This window comes from Marmota monax, unplaced genomic scaffold (assembly GCF_021218885.2).
Source record: "Marmota monax isolate L192 unplaced genomic scaffold, Marmota_monax_Labrador192_F-V1.1 WCK01_AAM20220418_F8-fsc00165, whole genome shotgun sequence".
NCBI classification, from domain to species: Eukaryota; Metazoa; Chordata; class Mammalia; order Rodentia; family Sciuridae; genus Marmota; species Marmota monax.
The window spans coordinates 3384654-3410961 of NW_026693851.1; the positions used below are offsets into that span (position 1 = coordinate 3384654).

Here is a 26308-nt window from a genome sequence, read left to right on the forward strand (position 1 = left end):
AGGGAACTTACATGTTTACTTCATGTTCTTATTGTCCACTTATATTTTGGTTTTGGATTTTACCTATCATATCTTTTACTTATATTTTTCAAAAAAAGTATTCGTTTTATTGTAGCTTCTTAATGTCATATTAGTATTTTACATGTGTAACAAATACATTTCCTGATTTGTTATTTACTTTGTTTTTGAGGCAATATTTTTATTTATAAATATTTAAAATGTTTTATTTTTATTTTTATAAATATTTTTTAGTTGTCAATGGATCTTTTTATTTTAATTTATTTATATGTGATGCTGAGGATGGAACCCAGGTCCCCTACAAGCCAGGCCAGCACTCTACCACTGAGCCACAACACCAGCCCTGAAAGTGTTTTATATAAAGAAAACTCATTAATATTTTCCTTCAGTTTAGAAAAGCTTCTGCCACCCCCAAGATTATACAGATATTTCATTCTTTATCATATGCAAATAATTACTTTATTATTTATTAGCTATTTTTCCAATTGTATTTATTAAATGATCAATTTTCCCTACTGATTTCAAATTTTAATTTAGCATTTAATCATTAAATACTAATTTTGCATTTGTAATAAAGGTTTATATTCATAATGATAAATCCACAGAGACAGCTAACATCAGTATTTCACAACTTTTTTCCAGACATTCAATAAAGATATGAAATTAATTTTATCTAAGTGGGCTAATTCCACATTTAGTCAACATATATACATATTTTTGTTAGTCTGTTATTACTCATTTGTGTCTGTTTATAATCTTCTGCCCAGAAATTTTGGATTTATATGCAGTCACAATTTTTACATTTTCATTTGTTTGATTCCTGGGTTTCATATGGTACTTAGAAAGGCTTTGTGTAAGAGTTTACCTGTCTTTTGGTAATATTATTTATTTTTCTTTTTTTCATTTTCATTTTGATATTTATATTTATTTGATATTTATGTAAAAATCAATTGGTAAAAAAAGAGCCTTGTTTTCCCAAATGCCCAATAGTTATCCAATATTAATACTAAATAATATATCTTTTTCCATTGATCAGAAGTGCCACCTTTGTCAGGTACTGAATAATTGTGAATATTTGCATATACTGATGGGTTTTCTATTTTGATCCATTGATTTATCATTTGTGAGCAAGTGATAGAAAAAAATCTAAGTACTGAAACCTTATCATTTTTTTGCTATTAAGTAGCACTAGTATCTCCCCATTATTCTCTTTCAGGATGTCCTGAGGAAATTCTGGAATGTCTTCCATAAAAACATTAGAATCATTTTGATACATTCTCCCCTCCAAAAATGCCTATAGTGATTCTGATTAGAGTTTCACTGAATTTATAGGTTAAATAACATTAATTTCTTTGCAAGAATTGTTCTAAGACTATGATATAGCTCTTTATTTCCTCACATATTCTTTTTTTATTTTTATTTTTTAGTTGCAGATGGACCCATACATTTTATTATTATTATTTATATGTGGTGTTGAGAATAAAAGCCAATGCCTCACATGTGCTAGGCAAGCACTCTGCCACCAAGCCACAACCCCAGCCCTCTCACATATTCTTTTATTTCTCTTGGTAGAGGATTTTTCTGGGGCATGTTTTTTTTTCTTTTGCAGGATTTTGTTTTGTTTTATTTGTGGTACTGAGATCAAATCCAGGGTCACTCTATAACTGAACTACATCCCCAAATCTTTTTATTTACTTTTATATTTATTCACTTTTTTAAAAAAGAGAGAGACAGAGAGTTTTAATATTTATTTTTTAGTTTTCGGTGGACACAACATCTTTATTTTATTTTTATGTGGTGCTGAGGATCCAACCCAGCGCCCCGCGCATGCCAGGTGACACGCTACCGCTTGAGCCACATCCCAGCCCTTCACTTATTTTTTGAGACAGGGTCTCACTGAGTTTCTGAATCTGGACCCAACTTTCAATCCTCCTACCTCAGCCTCCCAAGTAGCTGGGATTACAGGCATGCATCACTCTGCAAGTTCCTTATGAAGTTTTATAGTTTTGTTATAGAATTCCAGATTGGTATTGTGACTAGGTTTATTTCCTCCAATTCTATTTCATAACAAGTTATAATTTTTATATAATAGCAGTATCCATTTTTTTCACAACCACCTTTTTAAATGTACTTATTATTTTCAATAGACTTTGCAATTTATTCTATTGACTTTCCAGATAAGACTTTACATCATCTTAATTAATTCATATAGCTGTTTTAATATTGGTAAGCACTCAATAAGCATTAAATAAAATTATTTTTATTATATTTATTCTATTACTAAGTTACCAGAGAGACCAATTTATCCACAACAAAATACATGGATTTATGTTTTCAGATTTTGGCAAAGTGATTCTAAATTTTATCTCTAAGAATAAACATGCAACTATGGCCAAGACTACTAGGTAAAGAAGAACGACAGAAGACTTGTTTTATCAGTTATTAACTTATATTTTAAAATGTAGAAAAACATTGTAAAAATAGGCACTAGCTTAGAAAAAGAAAGATTAAAAGTGAGGTCAGTGAAACAACATGCAAATCTGCAAATCTCTTTAATATCAAGAATTTGTTTTCAGGCCCATGTGTTGGCACATGCCTATTATCCCAGGGGCTGGGGAGCCTGAGGAGGGTGATCAGGAGTTCAAACCCAGCCCCAGCAACTTAGTGATCCCCTAAGCAACTCAGTGAGACTCTGTCTCTAAATCAAAATACCAAAAAGGGCTGGGGGAATGTGGCTTAGTGGTTGAGTGTCCTTGGATTCAATCCCCAGTACCAAAAAAAAAAAAATTGTTTTTATAGCTAAAAATGCATGAATGCCATTTCTACAAAGTAATTTTCTGTAAGTTATCTTAGGCAAATGATCAAAGTTAAGTACTTTTTAAGAAAATCATCTTAGGACTAGTTTGATAAAGACTATATCTTAGTGTGAAATGGGGTACTCACAAACTTCTAAACAGGATTTTTAACCATGTTATCAAGAAAATATTGTCTAATTCAATGAAATGTTTTTCCCTTAGGATATTAAAGAAAATTCTGTTTGAGAGATCTGTAAATAAAGAGAATTAAACTGCATATTTACTACAAGTAAATTTTGTTTAGGCAGTTTAAAATATACCAAAACAGCAATGTTCTTAACGATTTTCCCTTGAAATCTCAGGGCCAATTTATATATATATTTAAATATATATTCCCACTAAGATCTCGGATTTGTGTTCAAAAACAGTTTAGCTGTATTCTCCATCTCACAAGTTTGGCCAAGTATATTTACCCAAGTCAACCAATAAACATAATAAGTAAGGCAAAGAATGCTGCAGTCATCATTCATATCATTTGTATCAAATTTATGTTTAATTCATTATGATTAATATACTTGGCCTTGCTAATTATGTTAATATTCTCTCAAATATTTCTTGGCACAGTTTGGAAGACTATGTATAATTGTTATATTAGTTTTCTATTGTTGTTTAACAAATTAGACAAATTTAGTGGCTTAAAACACCCATTTATTAGCTGAAAGTTCTGTAGGTCAGAAGTTTGCCACTACTCAGCTGGGTTTTCTGTTCAGAGTCTTATAAGGCTGAAATCAGTGGGTCAACTGAGCTTTGTTATCTGGAATCCCTGAAAAAGAATCTACTTTCAAGTTCATTCCAGCTGTTGGCAGCATCTAGTTTCTTGCAGTTAGTTGTCAGAGTGAGGTCCTTGTTTTCTGGCTGGTCATTGACTTTTGCATGTGACTTTCTCCATCTCCAAGCCAACAACAGTGCATGAAATTCTTCCCATACTTCAAATTACTAACTACTTCAGTTTAGATGAAGAAAATTCTGTGCTTTGAAAGGACTCAGGTGATTAGGTTTGGCCCACTTAAATAATCTCTGGATCTCAAGTTCAATCAATTAGTAAACCTAATTATATCAGCAAAATCTTTTGCCATGCAAAGTAAGGTAACCACAGGAGTACTAATACCAGGGAGTGGAGATCATGAAAGCCATCTTAGAATTCTGTTTTAGCCACAGAAGAGAAAAGCAATGTATTCCCTAAAGAGATTTATTTTGTTAAATGTCTGTTAATTTGGCAATGTCCTCCCCAATGCAAACAAGTTGTCTTGATATCATTATAGGAATTTTGATTTAGCTAATTTCAAAATACCCATCAGCCAACTGGTGATCTCCATGGCTTAGGAGAATGTTTGTCATTTTTCTTCACTCAATAAATATTTTTATTTGTCCACTATGTAACAGGCATCATATTAGGTTGTGGGGATGAAATAGTGAGCAAAATTTCCTGCTTTCATAGAGCTTAAGGTTTAGATGGGAGAGAGAGGTGTTAGTCAAAAACTAGCTAAACATACACTTATAAAGTATGACAAATTATCCAAAGGAGAGGACACTACACAAAAGGGTAAATTTGGGACAGGACTTCAGAAGGTCCTATTCCTACGGAAGACAATGTCAATTGTGCATTTGGAATTGAACAATACCATGGCACTGCAGGATCAGGAAAGGAAGTGATGATGGAGCTGAGGGATGAAGGAAGGACGGGTAAGGAGGAAGAACATATTCAGGCAGAGGGAAGAACAAGTACAAATGACCTGTGGCTAGAGGAAATCTACTGTGCCTGAGGTTAATGTGGCCAGAGCTCAGGAATCATGAGGGCACAGTTGGACAAAAGACCAGAGTGGAAGACAAGCTTTGCTTTACACACAGGCTCACTGATCACATTTTCATCTTTATCTTAAGAGCACTGAGAATCCCTTTAAAGAGTTTGAAACAAGAGGCTGACAAGATCAGATGTGAATTTTGAAATTAGCACTCTGGCTGCCTTGTGAAGAATGACTGAAAACATCAGTAAAAAGTTTTGCCTTGAAATGATTTGACAATACTCAGAATTCAAAACTTTTATTAGAGTTTCCCTAATGGCTTGGGTGATGCAGTGTCTGTGATCAGAAGCTCCCGTTTCTTGCTCTAAAGGCCGAGTGCATTCCTGATAATAGGCAGCACTACTGTGCAATCTCATGTACGGAGCCAAGTTGTGCTCTGTAAAAGAGGAAGAAAAAAAGTAACCAAAAACTCTGCTGCCTTTTCAATAATACACTGTGGTTTTGTAGCTGAACCCAGGTTTGGAGGCTCATCCCACAGAAAATGTCTGAGAGATTAGTTTTGAGGAAAAAGGCTTTATTCAGTGAACAAAGAGAGATAAATCAGTTTCTCAACTCAAGGAGAATGAGGGCTATTGATATGAGAGGAAATATGACGGAGAAGGATAGGCTAATAAAGGGGAGGAATATTCATGTCTTTTCTGGAAATAGGTGGAGACCTCCCAGGAATTTGGGTGTTACCTCTTGTCATTCCTTTCATGGTCTGGTGTTTCTGGTCATGGTGGCTGCAGGTGTCTCTAACCTTAAAGTGAGGCAGGAGAACATGCAGGTCTAGGTCAAGTTGACCCTATATTATAGTTTGGATTAAAAAAAAAAACATAAATGACCAACACATCTACATGTAGCACAGAGCAGAATCTGAACCAAAGGTTAAGGTAACAAAAGATACAGACATAGTATGAAGGCACAGAAGCCAAGACTTTTCATTTGATTCCAGTCACCCATCAGGTATTTGTAGGCCCAAATGGAGAGTCTGTGTTTTCAAGGTCCTCAAAGAGTAACTTTCACAACTGTTATGATCACTACCCACATATAAGAGGTATGATCTATAGCAAAGTCAATGGGACACTAATAATGTATCGCCCATCTGTGTAACCTCCAAAATTAGTGGTTTTTAGGTTAAGAGCAAATAAAGCGAGAAGTTTTATTTAGGATTTTCCTGGGCAACAGTTTTGCCTTCAAGGAAAAGGACACATGTAGTTACTTGGTATTTTCTGACCTATAGAATTTTCTAACCTAGTGAAGCTGATGGAAAACTCCTCCTTTGTGATACTTAACATATGCCTCATCAAAGCTTTGGTTTCCTGTGACATTATCATCTTCTATCAAAAAATAAACAACTGGACAACTGATGGGTTTTGTTGTTGTTGTTGTTGTGCTTTGTTTAGTTTTGTCTCAAGATGGAGATCTCACTATGTTGCCCAGACTGGTATTGAACTCCTGGGCTCAAGTGATGCTTTTGCCTCAGCCTCCACAGTAGCTGGAACAATAGGCATGGTACCCATCGCTGATGAATAATTTTAAAAGGAATGCCTCTTGTGCATCCTTGGATGATGGCAAGATTGGCTTGGTTATGCCTGATCATCTTCCCCACTTAAGTCAAATTTAGCAAATAGCCCAGGGCCTTGAGCCATTTAATAGTATCCCGAAATGAGCAGATCTAGATAAACTTATTTTACTAATTTTGTGATTCCTAGCTTGCAGTGTCAGGCAGAACTCTAATTCATGGAATAGAAGAAATAAAATATATAACCCAAATCAGCTCATAGCTCTCTCCCATGAGCTCATCCTCCCTCTCCTTGCCACACATTTACATTCCATACCTATACCTTATCCATAACATTTCTGCAGATATCTCTTAGAAGAAGGAACAATGAATATGCCCTATTGAGCTCTTTTCAAATTGTACCTGTCTTCACTCTAAGGATATACTCTAGCTCTGCCCGTTATGAACTACATTATTCATGAATTACATTATTTTTATGTATCTCAGTTTTCTGATCAAGAAAATGGATATAATGAGGATAGTATGTAATTCATATGATTTGGGGAAAGATTAAATGAATAACAAATGAAGCTCTTAGAACAGGGCCTGGCAAGTGTCATACAAGTCTTAGTTCTTATCATTAATTGTTCTTCCTGGAAGAGGTCCCAGAACATCAAATCTCATGTCAGTGTCTCCAAAATTTTAATACATAATTTGGCAAAGGTTTCATGAATTTGATTTTAACATTTTGTAACATAAAATTTTTGTCAGTTCCAGATTATCCAGAACACTATCCTCTTATCAAATATTTCCTCTTATCATAGTCTTATAACAAATTCACTATCATTTTAAAGGTTTGCCCAATAGGGAGTTTTAAATCACATTTGACCTTTTCTCATCTTGCATAAAACTTCTAAGGCCTTGAAATACAGGAGTCACAATAAGCCAATAATATCCCAGAAGATGTTCACATTTGAGATGTCACTACTCCAAGTAATAGATAATACCAATATAAGAACAAATAGCAAACATCCTTTCAAACATAATTTGAAAGGATGGATGCTTATTGTTTTAAACCATTACTATGAAATTAAACAATGCTAAAGTCTACTCTCCCTAAAATATGTTATACTAGGCAATAGCCATAGAGATGTAAACTATGCCTTCCATTTACTAAGAACATATTTATCAACAAAACCAAGCACAAGTTTAATTGTTAGGCTCTCTCTCAATGTTTGCTTCCTTGATCTTCTAGTATCCTCCCATCTCTACTAGTCAAGAAGTTTTTGTAAAAAAAACTTTACTTTCTATAGTTTGAATTAATAAAATCAGGGTTTTTTCCTAAATAAAATTAGATTAAATATATCTTTTCAAACATACAAACCCTGGACTCTTATAGGACCTCTTGCTCTCCTTTTCCTTCCTCCTTTGAGTATGTCTTATTAATAAGCTAATTTGACAACTCTAACATAAATCTACATATTTAATTATGAAGCATGTAAATTCAATTTAATAGAATGATAAGATAATATTCCTCACTCCAAACTTTCCTGTAGTTTTCTTTCTTATTCAGAGCAAAAGTCATTCTCCACAGTGACCTGCCAGGCTCTATAGGAACTAATCAAGTCATGTTAATATCACTTCCGGCTTCTCTTTCCCCTGGGTCACTCTGCTCCAGCCACACTACTTCTGCTGTTTCTTGGACTTGATAGGGATGCTCCTGCCTTAGAGTGTTTGTCCTAGGTATCATCAGGGCTCATTCTTTTTCTTCAGGTCACACCTTTCTTCTGAATTCCTTAGCTTCTTTCACCGCTATGTTGGTCTCTACAGCACTTATTGCCATGTCAATATTACATTTTTCCACTCATTTATTTGTTCATTTTTAGTCACCCTTGCTAAGACATAAACTCCATTAGGGGAAAAATTGTGTTTTGTACTTTATGTAGAACAAAACTTAACATGTAATTGTTTTCAGTTGTTACTTTTTTGAGTCATTTAATTCCACTTCAGCTTTCTTTTCCAGTTTTATCTTTTTTTCCCCATTCACTCATCATTTATTAGGCATATATTTTAGGTATTATGCTAGGGTTACAAAGATGAATAGGACAATCTTATCCCTTGAAGTGCTCAGAGACTAGAAGAAAACATAAACATGGACACCAACAATTATAATTCCTCAACAAGTACCTTATTCACGTATCTGCACACAGTACATTGAAATATCAAAGCTCCATGATTAGCTTTACTTGGACTCAACAGGTGGTAAAGGACTTTCTGAGTAGATGTTCTCTGAGAGGACTTTGACAAGAAGATCATTACAGGCAGAGCACAGAATAAGCAATTCTGGGGAAGGAAAGAAAATGGTGGACGTTGGAGCTACAATTGGATAGGTAACATTGGAGCAAGGGAGCAAGACAGAAGACTAAAACAGGTAACTGAAGACAGAATTCAGAACCTATCGCGTATCATGTAAAGGAGATTGAACTGTGTAGGCAATTGGGTGTCACTAAAAGTTATCATGCTCAGATTTATTTCTCTAACAAATTTAGGACACTGGTAATAACATGGAATTTGTGAGGGAATAGAGATCAAAGACAAGAAGCCAGCAGGTGGTTATTGTAGAAAACCTCCCCATTTTTTCTTTCTTAATTCCTAGGCCTCTTATTAATTCAGTGGACTAAGCACGCAGTCTGACCTTACCCATTCATTAATTCAGTCACTGTTGATGAAGCCCCTATTTTCTACATAGGCTTTTGGAGATTATAGAGGTAGACAAGATAGATAAGCTTCTTTCCTAATGAATTTATAGTGTAGCAGAAGCAGTAAAAAAAGAATTATTATAAATATTTTATAAGTACCTAAATTATTTAATTATTATAAATAATTATTATAAATACCTAAACTTGCCAACTCATGACACATCTCATTTTGTTTTATTTCAGATTGAAACACTCCTCTTACTTAACATTCACCTTGAAGATATCTTTATTTGATCTGATGATTTGTAATATAATGTTGGTTCGTGAACTTTGAAAGGCAATTAACTAGGAAATGTTGTAATCTATAACACATAAACCCTACTCAAGGTTTTCCTTTCATTATAATTTTATATATTTATTCATTTATTTTTTGACTTGGGTAGAGAGAAAAGCTAGCTTTATAAAGTTAAAAAAAGTTATTTAGAATTGTTTGGTCAAAATGAGGAGCAAGGAAAGAAAGGATATTAAATATTATCATAAACTCCCAGGATAATTTAACAGAGGCCAAGTTTTTACAGGTTGCTAAATAATAGTAAAGCTTCCAAGACTGGTAATTTCCTTTTCTTAGACCCAATTTTTGATTAAAGAAACTCAGGTTTTATATCTGAGGAAAGGATGATTTTTTTTAAAAAAATTATGTATCATACTATAATCGAACTATCCCTGATAAATAAATTGCAAAAAGAAAAAAAAAGAGAAGTAAACTATAAATTTGGCATGGTTATTTTGAAAGTACTTGCTGTCTATTCTTAAAAGCTGTAATTAAGTTTACCCACTGAAGGGCTGGGGTTGTGGCTCAGTGGCAGAGCACTTGCCAAGCATGTGTGAGGCACCGGGTTCAATCCTCAGCAACACATAAAAAATTAAATACAGGTATGCTGTCCATCTACAACTATAAAAAAGATTTTTAAAAAAAGTTTACCCACTAAAGCTGGCAGTCACATTTCCTTGTGATAGATAAATTCTAAACGGTACATATAGTGGGTTAGAATAGAAATATACCAAAATATCTTAGAACATATATTTGCCAGGAAAGAAAGATACAGACTTGTCAAAGTATTAATAAATACATACAGATATTAATAAATACATACAGTATTAATTAAAAGTATTAATAAATATTAATAAATATTAATAAATACTTACTTAATAAAAGTATTAATAAATACATACAGATATTAATAAATACATACAGATAATACTTTGACATACAGATATGTCAAAGTATTAATAAATCTAAGGGGAAAATGTTCAACTAGAAGAATCTGGATTGCTCAGCCACAAAACCTAAGCTATTTTTTTTAACTGTTGGTAGTACCCAACAGATACCAATTTGTGTGAGTTTCTTAAAGACAAGGATAAATTTTTATTCCTTGCCATTTGTCACAGGACCAGTGCCAAAGGGTCCAAGGTCTTGTACTAACATATAATTGAATACTTAAATGGGGAAAAATAGTATTAAAGGAATTTTTTAAAGTATAGAAGTTCTTCATTCTAAAGGATAAATTCTTGTGTTCTGATAAAACTTTATAAAATCAATAAATAAAAGGTTAAGTTTTTCCAGGAACTTCCTTTGTTTCTTTTACAGGAAATCACATAAAACTTGTAATTCTCTGTATGAAGAAAAGTTATTTATAAAAGTTTTTTCTTTTCAAATTCTATTTTTATATCCTAATTTAGACCACTTTATTTGAACATAATCAGGAAAATTTTCACAAAGTTTAATTATAAGATTGAGTTTCTTAGAGTGGAATTTTCTCACTGCCCCCTAGTTTAGGAACCCTTTATACTTTTCTTATGAACCCTGCCATAGATCTGGCATTATAGCTGAAGGACTCTAGGAAGGATACCCTCCACAAACTCATATCCAGATCCACCAGGATCAACCGTCAGGAACCTGTTTTGTATTCATGTTTCCACTCTAAATGGTAGAACTTTGTCATGAAGCCATTCAAATAGGATGCCAGTGCTTTCAGCAATCATGAAATCACACACAAGATATTCTCTAGGTCTACATTGAAGAATACAAGGAACTGTGTAATTCAGCCAATTATAGAAAGGTTCGTGTTCTAACTCCAAGGCTGCTAGTAATTCCTGAAGACTCCTCTCATTAACACTTTACCCATAGTGACTATGACAACTTCTTTCTTCATTTAGTTGCCAGTCTTGTCATGTCCAAAGGTTACTTGGAGAGTGAGACTTTATCCAGGATCTAGCTATAAAACCTGTTCATCAAATCATTCAAACACACTCTAGCTGATTAATTGCAGTAGGGCCTAATTTTACTTTTGAGAATGACAAATGCTGGGCCAGGATGGTTTGAAATCTTCATGATCTTGAACTGCATTTCTTGGTACATTGATAGAGACCATTTTAAGTTCCCTTCTAACAGAAAGATAATGCATCTAGAATATTTATTCTTGCAAACTTCAATGTAGCTACATTTAGCATTAATGTACACGATTTCAAGAAAAAAAATTAAAAAGTAGAAATATAGACTTAAAAAGAGATTTTTTTTTCCTTAGTAGTATACTACCTGAAAACTCTAAACTCTCAATTATGCTTCTTAAACATATAATGTGGTTCTGAACTCAAAAGAAATATTTAGAAGTAGTTATAGAGTGGTTCCAGAGTTCAAAGTTTCACATGGGACCCTGAATTAAAATTTCTATTCTGTCAGGCAAAACCTTAGTTTTTTCTTTAAAGATTAAAGATTAAGGATTAAATGAGAAAATTAGCAAGGTGCAGTCGTGCCTGTCTATAATCCCTGCATCACTGGAGGCTAAAACAGGAGAATTGCAGATTAGAGGTCAGCATCAGCAACCTAGTGAGGCTCTAAGCCACTTAGTGATACCTTGTTACAAAATAAAAAATAAAAAGATCTGGGGATGTGGCTCAGTGGTTAAACACCCCTGGGTTCAATCCCTTGAGCTAAATAAATAAATAAATATGAGAAAATTAATGAAAATATCTGATTTAATAAATATTAGTCATTATTACCCTTTCCTCAAGTGCAGGAAAAAATTCCTCTAAGGTTAAAGACTAACTTATTTCTCCTGTGTCTAGGATGGTCAGCACAATTGGTTAATATTTGTTAAATATTGTTGCTATGGAATTCTTAGATCCGGAATGAAGAGCTAAGAATTGAAAAATTTATAATGTGTTGTGTGTGGCCTCAGGTTACCAGGATAGAATACCTGGTGGTAAACATCAGGGCTCACCTTCTAATACTGGCCACAAATCTTGAACATACCAGAGTCTCTAAGAAATTTTCAAATTGTTTATCTTTCTCTTAACTAAAGATGATTTGCTCTGTGTATAAACATGATTAATTTGTATCTTTTACATTTTTCTATGAAAAACATCATAAATCAAAAAATTCCTTTGTGAAACTCCATTTCCTGGTTTTTTAAGTTACAACATATACATAAAGATAAAAATCAAATCTTCATAGATCCAAGAACTCAAACCTGCTCCAAGCATTGTTTTAAAAAATATGAATATAATATTTTCTTTATGATCTCAAAAGATAGGAATCTTTCTGAGAATGTCAAATTAAAACAGTGTTTTGTTTGCCAGCTAAGACCCTGCAATATTATTCTAAAATGTGGAATGAGAATTGAAAAAGAGTGCCCACGAAAATAGAGTAGGAGGAAAGGGAAGACCAGTGATGTCAATTCAGTCATTCCTCAATTCAGTAAATACTTACTCTGTATTCAACTATTGTACTTGTTATGCTGCAGGTGCTAGGAAACAGAAATGAATAAAACAGAGATGGTATGCCCTTACAAAGCTCTTAACTCAATAGGGAGGACACATTTTATAATGAGCAGAAGTTGTAATTGTGATATACAATAAGAGGGGACAGTCTAAGATACTTTGTGAGTTACTATCAAGGGGAGCAAGTGTAATCAGGAAGCATAGGGAATATTTCCCTGAGAAGTGACTTTAAACCAAGCCTGAAGAATGAATCTATGTTATTCAGGTGTAGGGTTTATGCTTGGGTGTATGCACACATATGGATGTATTGGGCAATTCAGAGGGGCCACATCATGGAGGATCAATGGTATCAAACCTGAGAGCAACAGGAAGCTGTAAGTCTTACCAAGGAACATCATATGGTATTATGTGCATTTTTACAAATTACTTTGAGGAGAAACTAGTTATGAAACAAAGTAGCCCAAGTAAGAGAGGATGGCTGTTATCATAGTCTAGACATGGTCACTGTCCTTGTTGAGAAAAAATAGATTCAAACTGGACATGCAGAGTAAGGGAGAAGGGATGACTGAGTTTCTGAACTGAGTAAGTATTGCTGCTGTGTACTCATTATAGTGCAGGCTAAAAGAGAATCCAATCTAGGGGCAGAATCAAAAGTTTTGTGTAGTCAGTACTCAATGTGAAATACATTATATCACTTAGGTGGCAATTTCTGCAGTACAGTTTTTATAATTTATTATCTTAAAATGGTAACAAAGATGATGGAGAGTGAGGAAAACCTGACTATGGGACAGTAGAAAGTTTCGCTTTTGCCATTCGATGAACTGGTAATAAGTGGTCACTATTTGATTATGATACATAATGATCAAGAAAAATAAAGAAAACAAAGCTAAAAACCATAGCAGAATATTAATTTTTGCTAAAGTTAGTTTCTAGATACGGACACTAAAGTGCAACTTGGCAATAAGTAGGAACACTGCCTCCAAGGTCATGGCTTACTGTCAAATAGAGATAACACAGTTAAATACTTGTCAGAATTACGGAATACCTCACTAGGAAGGACAAATACAAAGAAAGTCAACTAAAAGATAAGAATCAGAATTCATCTGGTTCTCACACACACAAAAAAAGAAGAAATACAAGAAAAAAGAAAAAAAAGAATTCTTTTGTGTCTTAAAGTCATACCATAAATTTTGCAGAATTTTCATGTTACTCTGATTAGTATCAGTCCCTCATTTTCTTTTTTTTTTTTTTAAGAGACAGAGAGAATTTTTTTAATATTTATTTTTTTTTAGTTTTCGGCGGACACAACATCTTTGTTTGTGTATGGTGCTGAGGATAGAACCCGGGCCGCATGCACGTCAGGCGAGCACACTACCGCATGAGCCACATCCCCAGCCCAGTCCCTCATTTTGTATGTGTTAACATTATTGTAGATATTTGTAGAGAACTTTATTATCAATTACAACAAAAATGCAACTTGTAATAAACAATATTTCCTATGTTTCCATTGTTGCATGTCAAAATAAACCTCAGGCCTCAGTTGATTGACCTTGGAATCCTAAATACATGATCTGCAGACACTAATATAGTAAGTAGATTGCATTTTAGCATCTACAGTTCTACTGGATCATGAGGAGTGGTAACAAAATTGGGCTGGTCTAGCTGGTCAAGGGCAAAACCAAAAATCAAGATGAGAGAAACTTGATGTGAAATAAGAAAACAACAAACAAAAACTAGCTAGAGAACAGGATTGCCCTGTCCCTCCAACATGTATCCCATGTGATCTAATCTGAAATCTCCTCTCGGTATGATAGAAAAACAGCAAGTACCATGCCAGAAAACCTATGTTGTTAATTTCTGTCTTTCTAACAGACTGTCTGGCTTTGATCAACTTTGGCACTTCAGAGACTCAGTGTAAGGAAGGAACTGCATATGTTGACCTTTACACTGTCTTATAAACCCAAACATCTATTAATCCAGAGAGAAATACTGTAGCATAAGAATTATCCTATAGTAGAAACCATGTTAAAGAAATAACTTCAAAAGCATTAATGTTCAAGGATTTCCAAGACCTTAGCTGCACTATTTAAAACTTTTTTTCCTGTTTTGGCTCATTGTCACTTCTTTTGATGAGGTTTCCCCCTGACCATACTACTTAAAATTGTAATCTTTGCCTGCCTAACTTTCCCAGTCTCCTTCCCCTGTTTTAATTTCCCCATAGTACTTTCCATCTTTTAATATAACTAAACTACCTTTATATACTTCTGTTCATCTACCTATACCCACCTCTAAATATAAGTTCTGCCTGAGCAGAGATTTTTGTTTTACTCATGGATATACACTTTGTTCACAGAATAGCACATAACATCTAGTAGGTACTCAATTAATATTGTCAAATAAATAAATTAATTCCCAATAGAAATTTAAAATAAAATATTTCTTAAGTTACAATTGTAAAATCAGATTTAAACAACTGTGTTCATCTATGAGAAAGAACATTGTTTCTTACTTATAGGAAGTATATTTCAAAGAGATATGTCATTTGACAAATCTGAAACCTTTTTTAAAGAATGAGTGAGTGAACACCAGTTCACTGAACTGAGTTCACCTTGCTCCCAAGAGAGAGTTCATTTGAGATTAGGAAGTTCAAAGTCTATGAATCATAAAGCAATTTAGGAAACTAAACAGGACATGATGTTTTTTAATGAACGCTGCCAAGTAAAAAACCCTTTAAGGTAATGTTGCTATTTTTATGTCAGGAATTCCTCATTGCTGATGTACTAAGGGTGAAAGTTTTGGCTATAAATTAAGAAAATAATTAAACATACCATCCATATACTTATTGAACACCAAAGAAATTTACCTTTAGTAATAATCTTCAGAAAAAAATTTATTATTAAGCACACAAAAAATTAGTCCAATGTTTATAGCCACTTTTCGTTTTTAATTAAAACTCCTGTTAAATAAATAATTCATTAGTCTATCAACAATAACAGTAACAACAATACAAACACTCAGAATTTAGACATCTAGGTACTAAGCTAACTGCTTCACATTCAGCATGTCATTTTCCAAAAGAGAAATTTCAGTTGCAGTGAGAATTAATAAATCTTCCTGGAGACCAGCTTGGCAACATTAGTGACTCCATCTTAAAAACAAAAAATTAAAAAGCAGAAATCAGAACTTAAACTACATCAGTTTGATACTAAAGTCCCTGTTCTCAATGTAATAGTGTGTTATTTCTTATTTCTAAAACGTTAGTACAAGGCAAAAATTGTTATTATTGAGAACATTCAAAGCATAGTCTTGTAGATTCTGAAGCTGAATCCAAAAAAACAAGAGAGTTCAAACTATTTCTTGGCAGCCATCACCAAAATCGGCACATGACTTCCTTGGATATTTACTTTAAATGGGATAGTGATCATTTAGATGTGTCATTTCAGTTTTGTTTGTAAAGACAGAAAAAAAAACAATCCCCCTATATCTTTATATTTTTAACCTAACAATTTTTACACTTAAACACACACATATAGCTTGAGGGACTTTGTACCTGTCATCTTCACATTTTCAGCATCTAGCAAAGTGTTTGCTACATAGTGCTAAATAATAATTTGAAGTAAAGAAAAAAAGAATCAAAGAAATAATCCCTCCAGCTAAAGTCCAGAACTCTTCAGGGGTATGACAATTAAGTCCTCAGTTGGTTTTTTTCCTCTTTATTATGTTATTCAAATAGAAGTTTATGAGGGTTAGTTACAAAAAGGGCCTCCAGGCCATTGACTTCTCAATAACTCTTTCAGGCTGATATGAAAACAGCAATTAAGAAAAAAATGTATCCAGGTTACATAGGAAGTTGATGGCCAAATCAAAGCTGGAATCCAGTTATTTCAGTCTACCATAAATTTTCTTGTCATTTCAAGATCATTTTTTCCTTTCTTTCATTTTTTTTTATTAGTTGATATTTTTGTCTTTTAATGTTTTGTAACTGGACAAAGCAACCTGCTAGCACTCTTTACACTGTGATGGGAATTTTTTTGGTGGTTTTTAAAAAAATCTTTTATTGATTTTATTATTTTTTTTAAATACACGACAGCAATGGAATGCATTACAATTCTTATTACACATACAGAGCACAATTTTTCATATCTCTGTATATAAAGTATGTTGACACACAATTCAAGTCTTCATACATGTACTTTGTATAATGATGTCCACCACATTCCACCATCCTTGCTTATCCCCTGCCCCCTCCCTTTCCCTCCCACCCCCCTTCACTATCTAGAATTAATCTAATCCTCCCATGCTCTCCCTCCCTACTCCACTATGAGTCAACCTCCTTATGTCAGAGAAAACATTTGACATTTGTTTTGGGGGATTGGCTAACTTCACTTAGCATTATCTTCTCCAACGCCATCTATTTACCCACAAATGCCATGATTTTCTTCTTTTTTAATGCTGAGTAAAATTCCATTGCATATATATGCCACATTATTTTTAACCATTCATCCACTGAAGGACATCTAGGTTGACTCCACAGTTTAGCTATTGTAAATTGTGCTGCTATAAACCTATATGTGGCTGTGTCCCTGTAGTATGCTGTTTTAAAGTCCTTTGGGTATAGTCTGAGAAGGGGAATAGCTGGGTCACATGGTGGTTCCATTCCCAGATTTCCAAGGAATCTCCATACTGCTTTCCAAATTGGCTGCACCAATTTACAGTCCCACCAACAATGTATGAGTGTGCCTTTTTCCCCACATTCTCATGCCTGGTTTCTGTTTTCGCGACTAAAAGGCTCAGGGGTCACTCCAGGAAAATCGGGTTAACTGGGCTGCGCAAAATAATCATCACACAAGAGACACAAATACCTTTTTGTTTGGGATCGCCATGACAGTTCCTCTGACCTTAAGTGTCCGAAGGAGGAGAGCAAGAGCACGCGCTGACCCCTTTTATTGAAGAGAAGCTATTCAAATGAGGCAAGGGGTCAGGTTTCAGGGGGCTGAGTCTATTGTTATGATATCCACTGTCAGCAGGTTAACTGACACCTGGGTAGGCCACACCCAAGGGCACAGTAAGAGAAGGGCACACAAACACAAGACACTTCCATGGAAGATTCTATCCTAAACAGGGCAAGGGGTTATATTACAAAGGAACAGGTGAGCATAGCTTCACCCATGGGGCTGTAGCAAGACACACCCATGCATGTGAAACCGACCCTGGAACCCAAGAAGAGTGGGGAAAGCTCTGCCACATTTCTGTGACTGAGCGCCTCAGCACCCAGCTGGGGAGTGACTCAGTCACGTGCAAGGTTGGTCTCCCACATCCTTGCCAACGCTTGTTGTTGTTTGTCTTCATAATAGCTGCCATCTGACTGGAGTGAGATAATATATTAGAGTAGTTTTGATTTGCATTTCTCTGATTGCTAGAGATGATGAGCATTTTTTAATATATTTGTTGATTGATTGTATACTACAGAGCAATAGTAACAAAAACAGCATGGTATTGGCACTAAAACAGGCTGGTAGAACAATGGTACAGAATAGAGGACACAGAGACTAACCCACAAAATTACAATTATATTAGAAAAAGGTGCCAAAGAAAAGATAGCATCTTCAACAAATAGTGCTGGGAAAACTGGAAATTCATATGCAACAAAACGAAATTAAACCCTCTCTCTCACCATGCACAAATCTCAACTCAAAATGGATCAAGGACCTAGGAATTAAACCAGAGTCTCTGCATCTAATAAAAGAAAAAGTGGGCCCTAATCTTCATTATGTGGGATTAGGCCCCAACTTCCTTAATAAGATTCCTATAGCGCAAGAATTAAAACCAAGAATAAATAAATGGGATGGAATCAAACTAAAAAGTTTTCTCTCACCAAAAGAAATAATCTATCAGGTGAACAGAGAGCCTACATTCTGGGAGCAAATTTTTACTCCTCACACATCAGATAGAGCACTAATCTCTAGGGTATATAAAGAACTCAAAAAGCTAAACACAGAAAAAACAAATGGGCCAAGGTCATGAACAGACACCTCAAGATCATTTCCATGTTACTTTTTCTTTCTATCTTATATTCTTTTTTCTTAGAAAAAATACTGAAAGACATTTTCAGAAATCTGAGAATTTTTAAAGAAATGCAGAATCCTGGGGATTCCCAATGTTGTTCATTTTAGCCAGTAAATTTTAGCTTTCACTAATGTGACTGTTTTCTCCTTAATAAACAGCAAATCTCAATGAGAGACAGAAAACAGTAACCAGGATCCTGGACCTTCTGTCTTATCCTCAGCTTAATAAAAATAAAACAAACAACCAAAAAATCCTGGAAATTCATATGCAACAAAATGAAATTAAACCCCTATCTCTCACCATGCACAAATCTCAACTCAAAATGGATCAAGGTCCTAGGAATTAAACCAGAGTCTCTGCATCTAATAAAAGAAAAAGTAGGTCCTAATCTTCATTATAAAATAATCTTCATTATTTTATTTTTTCATTACAAAAGTAATACACATTTAATATAGGAAATCTGTAAAATACAAAAAAAAATAATTAAAGTAAAAAAAACTCACCTAACTTCTACAACTAAAAGATAAGCTCTCAATATTTTGATTTATTTTTTGCTATTATTATAGCAGCCAATTTGCTTTCCAAAAAATAATATCATATTGTCACAACTTTCACCCTCTCTGTTCCTTGCATATTAACATAGACATTTTATGATGTTATTACAAACTCATAAGCAAATTTTATATTACTATTTAATTTAAGGTAAAGAATCATAATTTATTCAGTCACACATATGTGGTTAAGTGCTTAGAGTATTTCTCACTTTTCATGGTTTAAAATTAAGCAGCAAATAAAATTATGTGCCCAATTTAAAAAATTCTTTACTTAGAATTATTTCTTTAAGATAATTTTTCTAAAATTTTATTAGTGAGTCAAACATAGTTTAAGTGTATATGGCCATATTTTAAAAAATTCATTTTAGTAATTTTCCAAACATACTTATCTTACTCCACTCCTGTGAACACTTAATAGCTTCATCTTCAAAATGCCTTTACTACTTTAATTTGTAGTAAAAATTTCTTTGTAGTTACCTTGAATATTTCAGTATACCCCTCTTTGTTTGCCAGTATACTTTTTTCCTTTTTCATGTGAATTTCCTATTTTTGTCTTTTCCCCAGTTCTATTTAAGTCTTTAAATTATTTCTTATCCATTTATATGAACCCTTTATATATCAGAAATATAATTTTTTTTAAAGAGAGAGTGAGAGAGGGAGAGGGAGAGGGAGAGGGAGAGGGAGAGAGAGAGAGAGAGAGAGAGAGAGAGAGAGAGAATTTTTTAATATTTATTTTTAGTTTTCGGCGGACACAACATCTTTGTTTTGTATGTGGTGCTGAGGATTGAACCCGGGCTGCACGCATGCCAGGCGAGCGCGCTACCACTTGAGCCACATCCCCAGCCCAAGAAATATAAATTTATTATAATACTTGCAATAAATAGCAACTTGGTTTGCCATTGTCTTTAAATTTGAATTTATACAAGTTGATTTTTGTGTTCATTTTGTGACTTTATTTGAAATATCCACTTATAATTATTTCCATATTATTATTTACTTTCAGCATCTCTCACTAGCTTTTTCTAGTCATTACACTTAATTTCAAGTCTCTAATTCTTACATATGTCTTAGTTTTCCACTGGCCATCTCTATCGGGACATCTGGGTAATAATGTGCTTTATGCCAAATATTTTCCTTCTTACCTTGTTTACTTCTTAGAAGCACCCTAGGTATATACTATAATTGTTCCTATTTTAAAAATTCAGAAATCAGGATTTGCCAGAGGCCATATAACTTATCCAAACCCTTCAGCTGATAAGTAATGAAGCTAGAATTCAGATCTTCCTAAGCTACCACTTCATTCTCCTCTTTCCTTTGTCTTCTCTCCCCTTAATTCTGTCATTCATCTAAAAATTTTTGTGTTATTACAGTATTCTCATAGAGGAAAGTTACTGAGAGGGACAATTCTCTAATGGAACTTTAAAGATGGTAATAGAGGTTGGTAGAAGAGATGGTGGGTGGCAATAGAAGTTTTAAAGGACTCTGAAGATAATTCAGCAGTCTACCAGTCTAACTTCAGAAAGCAGTCTTAATTTTTAATTTTTATTTTTGGTACCCAAGGGTGCTTTACCACTGAGCCATTCCCAGACCTTTTTATTTTTTTATTTTGATACAGGCGCTCACTAAGTTGTTGAGACTGGTTTTGAACTTGCCATCTCCCTGCCTCAGCCTCCTAGGTAGCTAGGATTACCAGTGTGTGCTGCTTTGATGTCATACTCTCAGTACTTAGTATTCAACAAGCATTCACTGAATCTTTGTGTAAGTTATAAAGAACATACAAAGAAATTGATCATCACATACGATAATATGTACCAAGTGAGAGGTATAGACAATGATGAGTAGGATTGAGAGGGGTAGAAATCACTTCTGTCTGGAGTAAATCAGTAAGTCAGTTAATTTCCAATTAAGTAAAATCATTGTTATTTGATCACTATTTCACCCAACTTGTGGCTGTTGCAGTACTTGCTAAATGATGGCAAAATAAACAACCTCTTCGGAAACTACCAGATTTAACTTAAGGATTTCAATTTTTTTAATGCATGAGTTTTTAAAGCAATCTGAGGTAATCAAATATGACTTTAGGTACAGTCATTCATTGTTCCCTGTCATTAAGACAGTCATATGTCCTTTACACATAAAAATATCAGTTACACATAAATGGGTGGAGATTTTATTATTGTAGACCTTTTATTGTCGTTAGCACACTGAGTCATTTGTAGTACTCTTTGCACTAGTAACCTGTTAGATTCTTTCTCTGGCTCAGAGCAGGAAGTTCAACAGAGTATTTATATTTTGGGAGCTAGGGATATAGCTTAGTTGTTAGAGTACTTGCCTCACATGCATAAGGCTCTGGGTTCAATCCCCAGTAACACACAAACACACACACAAACACACACATACACACACACATACACACACACACACACATGTTTTTGTTCTTTCTTTCAAGATATGTTCTTTTAGGATATATATAGTTTGGACTCAGATTGGCTAAATAGAGGGTCTAGGAGAAATGATAGTGGTGGGGATGAATCATGATAGAGATCAGAGGAAGAGACCCACCAGATTCACAACAAAGTGGTCATGAGGAGAACCTCCTAAAGAATTAAACAATCTTAGGAGAAGGGAAAATAGCAGAAAAGCTTTCTAAAATTGGTAAATTTGTGATGACAAAAAAGGGTTGGGGGAGCTAGGAATCGAGAATTTGTCTGAATATGTAACCAGAACCTGTACATTCTTCACAGTAAGTCAAAGCTTGTTGAATGATAAAAACACATGTAATAGATTTTCTGTTGATGTCAGAATTATAAGGTTATCAAATTTCCACATTAAAGACATATAAATGTGTATTAACAATAAATTTACAGAAATTAAGAAATCAGAAATTGAAATTAGGATGCATTTATGCTGGGTGCAATGCCACACCACTGTAGTCTCAGTTACTTGGGAGACTGAGACAGGAAGATTACAAGTTCAAGGCCAGCCTGGGCAATATAGTTAAGATCCTGGTTCAAATAATAACCAAAATAATAACAATTTTGTGCATCAAGAGGCTATTTGATAAGGAGAGCTAATGGGTATAGCTAAAACACGGGTAGGACTTCTATCTCTTAACACTCTGGTCCTGGGGGAAACTCAACTATTTATGGGACTCATATGGAAAATATTCTTTACATTTAAGATTGAGTTGTTTGGTAGATATTTACATATAGTTTCACTTTTGTAGGATAGAAAGGTGTGTTTCATTATAGGTTAAAGCTGTTTTAGATAATAAACAGGTTCAGAGAAAATAAGGCAATTAGCCTGTCAACAGTATTTATGGAATCCTTACCACTGAAAAGCACTGTACTAACCACTATACAACAAATGAATAAATCATCCCAGCAACAAGGACCTTAGACTCTCTTGGAGGCAGCAGAAATGCTACAAATAATCTATAGTCTCTGTAAAGGCAGGATATAATGTTTAAATCATATATCACTATGATTAACACAATGTTTAGCATATGGAAGGCACTCAGTAACTGTGTATGGGCAATTGACTGAACAGAAGCCCAAATTTATGAAGAAACATCCCAATAATTTAAAAAAATTTAAGCAGTACACAAAATAAGAACAATGTCATCTTACAATAAAAAGCCTTTATAATTTTATACTTGGTTCACAATTTTCTCATTCACTTATCTAACACATGTTTATTGAGCACATTCTATGCACCAGGGATTATTTCTAAGTGTTGTGGACAAAATGGCATGACATTTGAGTAAAGACCTGGAAGAAAATGAATGAACATGTTCAGTTAACTTAAGGGAAGAAAGTTTCAGGTGTAGGTAACAGTGCCAATGGTCTGAGGTAGAGCATGCTTATATGTCTGAAGAACAGAGAATAGGCTGGTGAGACTGGAACAGAATAAACAAGGGAAAGAGTAACAAGAGATGAGGTCAGAGGTAAGGGGGGCCAGATTATGCAAGGACTAACGTCATAGGAAGGGCTTTAGGTTTTGCTCTGAATGAGGTGGGATGCCATTAGACAGTGATATTTATTTCACTTCTTTTACTCTAAAAGACAATCATGGTGGGGGTGGGTGGGTAAAGGGCAGGGAAGCAGAGAGGGGTAAAGGTAAAAGCAGAAATACCAGTTACAAAGTTGTTATAATACTAATGGTGATACCTGCTGGCAGAAGTGACAACAAAGGTATGAAATGGTATTATATTTATCCATTACTTAGTCTTTTCCCATATCATGATTGAGAGTAAGGAAGTCTGTGTCCTAAAGCAGTAATCATAACAATTGTTCAAGTCTTTAAGGATAAATAAATATAGATACATGCATGAAAGCTGAAGGATGGCAAGGAAGGACAAAAAGTGATCAAAAATGAGCTTTTATTATTAACATATAGCCAATATTGAGTATTTAGAGTGTTTCAGGCACTATACAAGACTTAAATACACAAATTACTTAATCTTGCAATAACATTCTAAGCTATCTTGCAAAAGAGATAGTGGAGGGAGAGAAAAATGTCATAACTTGTTTGGTTTTCTAAATTGATTTATGATTCATAGAATTTGAACTTCCTAATCTCAAGTGAACTCTCTCTTGGTAGTAAAGTGAACTCAATTCAGTGAGCTGGTGTTCACTCACTCATTCTTTAAAAAGGATTTCAGATTTGTCAAATGATATATCTCTTTAAAATATTACTTCCATGAGTAAGAAACAATGTTCTCATAGATGAATACACAGTTTTTTAGATCTGAAAAGTAGCTTGTTCAAAGTCACACAGCAAAAGCAGCAGAGATATTACTTGAACCTGTTGTATTTGTTTTCGGTTTTTGACTATGAAACTTAAATTGTTTAATGGAGTCAACTGCTAACAAAGAAAATTTAAAAAATAATAATTTAAAGATTTACAGTGTGTAAAAGAACAGAGTGAAAAATAAAACCGGAAAACCATCTAAGAAGAAGTACAGTGAGTTTGGCTGACGTGGAATGACCATGTATGCACTGAGAGTGATAGTAGAAAGAAGTGAAGTATAAGAATATAGTCAGGGGAGAGGTAATGTATCACAGTCTTTAAAAGCTAACTGAAAACTCTTAGATAAGATATAGTGGGTAACAGGGAACCATCACAGCATTTCTAAGATGAAGTCAGAAAATGATATGTGTCATTGGGCTCAAAAAAGGCAGCATACAATATACCATCACAGTGTGCCATAGTGCAGCAGAGTGGTCAAGAGTGTGCTTGAGAGATGGTCTGTGTTCAAGTCCTGGGTCAGTCACTTATCGACTGTGTGACTTTGTGCAAATAGAGTAAACCTGGGTTTCTCCCACTGTAAAATGGGAACAGCAACAATAATAACCACTTTGCAGGGTTCTCCTGAAGATTAAATGAAGTAGGTGAAGCAGTTCCTAATGCATGATCAGTGCTTAATAAATGTGATTCATTGCTATTATTATCATTCCTATAGATGTGATAGGACAGAGTATAGCAGAGATGTGATCTTTAGTGTTTGGGGAACACAAATTGGTGAAATGACTACATAAGGGTAGAGGACAGGAAAGTGCAGATTGTGGGAAGGCACACTTCAAAAAGTAGAAACAGCTGCTGGATGAAGGCCTGTGGGTGACAACACGGAAGGGGAAGGATTGGATTTCACAGGAAACTGGTGAAGCTCAAGGAGAAATCACCAAGGTCAGTTTGGCATGGGGTGGTAACAGTAATGCAAGACAGGTGCTTGTAAATAAGTCAGGGATGTGATGTGTAAGTAGAAGATCTAGGACTGCCCTTTATTTTAGGGCCATTATATTTTAGGGCCATCCATATTTTCATATCAGTGGGGCAAAGAAATGCAATAAAACATAATAGAATGCTAGATCCTTATTAAAAAGCAAGCAAACAAACAAACAAAAAACCCTCTGGGTTATTCTTATCCTTAACCTACATGCGTCCTTAACAGAGATCTTCAGTTGAAGCTTAAGACTATAGAAATAATACACAGCATACTAGAATGCTTTTAAAAATTGCCAGCACTGTTTCAGAAAGGACTTAAGGCCACTCACAAGGACACATAAAGTCTAACAAGATTGCATAAAGGTGGGAAAAGGGAACACAGGAATAAAAGTGGAAAGGGAGAGCAGATGAGAATTCATCCATTTGCCTCAGGTGGCCTACAGGGGCATGTTGAGCCGGTAAGCAGTGAACTGAGGGGGCACACAAGCATATCCAATTAGAATAGAGAAAAATTAGTGGCCTGTTAGAAGGTCTAATTAACAATTTGCAATTAAAAAAAAAAACCTTGATTGTATGGTCTAGGGAGGGGGGGAAACATAGGCAAGAACAATTTGGAGTACACAGAGAAAATTATGACTTTTGATTATATTGTTCAAATACGGGAAATATCCTCACACTGTGTAGTAAAAAGGGAAGGGGTTTTCTTCCCAGGGTTGCGGCAAGCTGAGAGTTAACTTGTAAGTCAGAGAATGAAGACTAGAAGTTACAAAAATAGCTATTTTCTCTACTTATAAGATGTATGAAAAAACTCTGATGTGAGTTAATACTGCCTTAGTAATCTGAATTGTGAGGCTTTTGGTCAGTTTGAAGAAAAGAGTAGACAATACAACATTAAATGTTAGCAAGTAAATATAGAAAGAAATTACAAATAAAGTAACATAATAAAATGTTGTTTTTAATAATCCAAATTACAATGTGAGAATTTTGAAATGCCCTGGGGAAAACATGGACATTGATTACATACCTTTAAAGGTATGTAAGAACTTTAAAGTATTACACACTTCCCCCCTTCCTCAGTCCCAGCCCCCACTACGCACTTTTTGAAAATTTTTAAATTTATTTATTTTTTATGTTGCTGGGCCTCGCACGTGTGAGGCAAACGCTCTACTGCTGAGCCATAACCTCTGGCTCTCCCTACCCCACTACACACTTTTAAATGCCATTTTATCCTCAAATACCCACCTCCATATAGGGCATCTCTCTTGAGTATATAAACCATATTCAAGCATCTTCCTTTTAATGTCCTCCTGTTCATCATTGTCAA

At 34.5% G+C, this 26308-nt stretch overlaps 1 protein-coding gene across 1 annotated transcript in view; it reads left to right on the top strand.

Annotated features, from left to right (window-relative positions):
- Positions 1–26308, top strand: part of Abcb1 (ATP binding cassette subfamily B member 1) — a 181514-nt gene that overhangs the window by 70750 nt on the left and 84456 nt on the right. The window lies entirely within an intron of this gene.